Raw genomic sequence first — 5,136 nt, forward strand, 5'->3', positions numbered from 1 at the left:
TGGGAGAATGAAGCTCTGCCCTGGGAGCAGTAGAAACCTGCTGTAAAACCTGTCACCTCGGTAGAGTCTGGGTACAACACCTACAATCTCTGAGATTTGCGGCTTATTTTTAGTAAAATTAGCATACTATATTTCCTTCTACGTCATTGGACTTTAGGAAGACGCATCACAATGTGAGCAAGGCCCGAAGTGTGCTTTCTTATGAGTTTCTTCTTGAAATTTGTCACTTACAGGCATAGTCTACATAGCATTTAAGCACATTTCATTTATGATGGTGTTTTAATGGAAAGAAATGAAAGGCATCAAACTATTGGTACAGATGACCTTTAAAATTTGGATCAAGGGGCTGCCTTTCATTCTTAGTGAAGAGAGGCTGGATTTATGCGGTGATAATACCCCCCAATTTCAGTGTTTGTACACGCCACTTTACTTCTCACTAATGTCAAATCTGCTGGAAGGGCCAGGGAGTCACCAGGGTAGCAACCAGGCAATGATTTGGTCACTCTTGCTATCTCTCCCTGGTTGCTGGCATAGAGGGGAAGAGAGATCAGAAAATCAGGCAGGGATTTTCACTTGTCCAGCTTGGAAGCACAACATCCCATTACCAGTCATATTTTTTAGCCAGAACGAGACACATGTCCCCTTCTTCCAAGGTACAGGGAAATGTAGTCTCCAAATCTAGTAATGGGAGCAGTAGTAATGTCTATTATCTTAATGGGTAAGGTCCCAAATTCATGGATAATCAGGTACAACAATGATGAAAAAGAAAGAAAATGAAGTGCTAACACCTAAATTTAAAGATATAAAATAAAGCTTTCTAATTTTTTAAAAATTGTAAAGGTCATGTAGCCAATAATGAAGAGCTGAGACTAGAACCCAGAGCTCCTGATTCCTAGTTCAAGACTTGCTTTACTTCCGTAGCATTGCTTAAGTGATTTCTTGAGAAGATTATCAAGTATCTCTTTCACATACACAAAAGTCATCTGTGATCAAATGAGTTATTCAGATATCTTTATTATCACTGAAGTTGATTTGAAATTAGAGTTTTCCCTTCAAAGGAATCGCTTTCTGGGAAAATGACATTTTTCTAAGTATGTTCTTGATTTTCCTTTTTCCCAAGTACACACCCAACCAAATGTGTCTTATTTACTTAGGGTTTTTATGTATTTATATTTTTGCATTCTCATATTACATGCCTTCAGGATATTTTAACAAATTGGATTTATTAGGAAGCCGGTGCTGCCTCTATGCTTACACACTCTGGAGAGAAAAGAAGAAAAAATAAACTATTGAATAGATTAGAGCAAGGCATTTGCCAGCGACTGCCATTGGGATGAAGCTCCCGGTAGTGTGTTAGAAGAGACAAATACTCCACTTTAGGGTTCCAGTGTGTGTGTGCATCACGTTTCCTTTGAAATGAACAATAGTGTATTTTTGTGGGTTTTTTGCTAGTTATATTTAGGAAAGCCATTCTTCTATCTAAATTTCTTAATAATAGAAACTAAATTACTTATATCAAACCAAAGGCTGAGAAAAGATTTTAAAAATGTGTTCAAAACGTGTTCTAGACCCCATTGCCTTCTTGAAAAGGGAATATTGAACTTGTGTCTACTTACCAGATAAACAGAGATCAGCCCTTTGGACTTCCATTCTAGCAGTTGACGGCGATAAGAGTTTGTGTTGCATGATGGTTTTATTTTTACTCTTTTAAATAATGAATCAAGATTGTCAAACATGTTTATTTCTCTCTCTCCTAGCCTATTTTATAAACGTAAAGATTTTGGTGCTGGAACTCTGAAATGGCTATTTTCTCCTCAATTCAAAGGCACATTCAGTGGACCAGGTTTTCTAAAATGTACATAAATCAATGCTTTATTTTTCTCCAGATCCTAAGAAATGTAAGCATTTCTCCCTAACTTCTTCAAGCACGCTTCAAATAATCACATAACTTTTAATTGCATGGAGTTTTTACAATCCAAAACACTAATGAAACAACTTTAAGTTCATGCCCAATTACTACCTTGTACCAGTACAAACTGTACAGCCTACAAGAACAGATTAGTTAAGTCCTGAGATACTGTGTGTGAGAGAGAAGTAGATGCTATAAGTGGATTGATATAATTAGTATGTTAAGTTTTTTTGACTTGAACTTTTTTTTGAAGATAACCATTTAGAGAGAACTTGGGGGATGCTTGTCTTTTGTATTAGGTATGGCACGAATTTCTTGTGTACACCAGTTATAGATGTTCAGATCACCAAACATACCATATATACTCGTGTATAAGCTGTTTTTTCAGCACCAAAAAATGTGCTGCAAAACTGGGCTTCGGCTTATACATGGGTCAGTGGTACCCCAGCGAGGTATAACATCTCACGGGTGATTGCCGTTCCTCCGCTGTTCATTCAAAGCCCTGCTGACACTGCAGGGCTTTGAATGTTTGTTTACTCACATCTAACCAATCAAAGCCGTCCTATGACATGGACTGGTTCCAATTCACAGAAGCACCCGTAGTGATTCACTTATGCAGACAGCTGAACTGGTAAGGATGTGTCTGTGGCTGTGCTCCGTCTCTCCCTTCTGGTCTCTGTGTTAATTCACATCCTGCAATTCCCACCCTAGGCTTATACCCGAGTCAATCAGTTTTTCTGGTTTCCCAGGTAATATTTAGGTACCTTGGCTTATACATGGGTCGGCTTATATTCGAGTATATACAGTAGTTTTTGCAGGAAGAAGCCAGAATCGCACCCACTGCCAGCCAAAATTATGCCATCTAATGACTTTTCACTGAGACTTAGTTTGTTCTGTTCCACAACACAAGTATTTATAGTTGTGTAATTCAAAGGGTTATTATCATCATAATGACTTCCTGTTTGCTTCTCTGATATACTATGACTGTCATATGTGTTATGACTAAATCATAGTATAAAAAAACATTCCTGTATTTCCATTGTCTCACATGATATCTCCTTCTTAGCCATGTTGCAGCAGACTGATCCTTAGCTGCCATTGGTGTGTGCAGTGTAGGCTGTTATACCTTGGCTCCGATTTGACCCAGTTCTGCTGCCAGCACACACTACAACCGATTGGCAAGAGTCTATACTCGGCAGAGGATTTTTGTGGCTTGTAATTGTACCTCAAGTTGCCAATAATGAATATTCCATACAAGGAGGGTTTGTTTTTTATGTTAGTGTTGTTCCAAACACTATTAGGGGAGTACACATCCTGTCAAAAATACTTATTTAGCTACACACGTTTCAACTTAGCAAATGATTTCAGAGAGTGAGCAGAAAGGTTCCAAGCATGGGCGCATCTACGTCCTAAGTGGAGTTTTCATGTACAAGCAGATGTGGATGAAACCACTCCAAATCAGGCCCCTCTTCCAAGAAGATGAAAGACTTATGCACATTTCCCAAAGGCGCAATTTCTAGGTAGAGTCTATTTTGTTTAGATTACTGGAAGATTTCTATTTATAAGCTATTGGAAGTGTCTCCATCAGTGATTAGGAAATCATTTGTTCACTGCTTGGAAGATGATTGACGCTTTCAGGTGGCGAAGGGATTTTGCATGATTTGATGTTTGTTTTTTTTTAAAGTAAAAATATGTGAACAGAAACTGGCTTCAAACAGCTATATTTGGAAACTTCTAGAGCTGAAAGACACCTTTGAAAGGGTCCAGTTAAGAGGCCGGATAGAAAATGAAGGCCTGTAGGTAAGAGGAAAAATAGATCTGTGTGCCTCCTGTAGGTAGGTTGACCTAGTTTGCCTGAGTTGCAGTTCTTAGGGCATTCCACCCCACCTGTTTACCATAATTTCACAAATTTGATGTGTTACTTAATTCAGGCACAGTACTTTGTTATGTTCTGAAGATTCAAAGATGTTTAAGACAATTTCTATTTTCAAGGAGCTCAACAATATCGGAAAGGAGAAACAATAAAACAGCTGCAAATCTACGGAGACATTGAAACATTCTTATAGTTGCAATGGTATGGGTAAGAATAATTCTGTAGGGGACGTCAAGGGTGCTGACAAAGATGAAGAAGGGCAGCAAGAGCCCGGATGAAGGTTCCTATAGTCCCAGAGGACAAGAACAGCGAGGAGTTCAGTGTGGCTAGAGCAGAGGCCACACTGGGACAAAACATGGATGACACTAAAATGCTGGACAGCATTCAGATGAAAGAAAAACAAATAGCTATACAAATTCTGTAATTATCAGTACAATGTGGAATAATACTGAAAGTTTAAATGAGGAGGTCAGATGGTATTTGCAGTCTAAAACCACAAAGATATTAATGTGGAGATTGAACTGGAGCATAAAAAGACCAGAGGCAAGGAGAACCCTATTGTTCTGGTAATTCTCACCTTAAAACATTCCCCTTTGACCTTCAATTTCCTTTCTTTTCTTTTGCTTGCATTTAGAGCACAACTCTCCTGAGACTCTATTATTAGCTGTCTCAACTTCCTTCTAGCAGTACCTAATACAGTTGTCTCTTCCTCTTTAGATGCTTGTGTGACATAGAATCTGGGACACCATTCTTTCTTGAAGAGCCATGCTCATATAACGGATTATGAGTTGGGATTCTAGCTGCAAGTTCAGCAGTACAAAACCACCAGCCACTCCTCAAGAGAAAGATGAAGATTTCTACTCCCGGAAAAACTTGCTGTTGTTAGGTGCCATTGAGTTGGCTCCAGCCCATAGTGGTCCTGTGTGCAACAGAACAAAGCACTGCACGGTCCTGCACCATCCCCACAATTGTTGCTACAGCTGAGCCCATTGGTGCAGTCACTGTGTCCATTCACCTCACCGAGGGCCTTCCTCTTTTTCACTGCCCCTCCATTTATCAAGCGTGATGTCCTTCTCTAGGGACTCGTGTCTCCGGACAATAGGTCCAGAGTACATACGCGATGAAGTCTTGCCATCCTTGCCTCCACGCAGCCGTACTTCTTCCCAAACAGATGGGCTTGTCATTTTAGCATTCCACAGTACTTTCGACATTCTTCTTCAGTCCCAGATTTCAAATGCATCAATTCTTGTATGGTCCTCCTTATTCAGTGTCCAATTTGCACATGCAGATGACGTAATGGAGAATACCGTGGCTTGGCCTGGCACACCTGACAGTCTTGGAAACCCACAGGGGC

Source organism: Tenrec ecaudatus, chromosome 4 (genome assembly GCF_050624435.1).
Source record: "Tenrec ecaudatus isolate mTenEca1 chromosome 4, mTenEca1.hap1, whole genome shotgun sequence".
Taxonomy (NCBI): domain Eukaryota; kingdom Metazoa; phylum Chordata; class Mammalia; order Afrosoricida; family Tenrecidae; genus Tenrec; species Tenrec ecaudatus.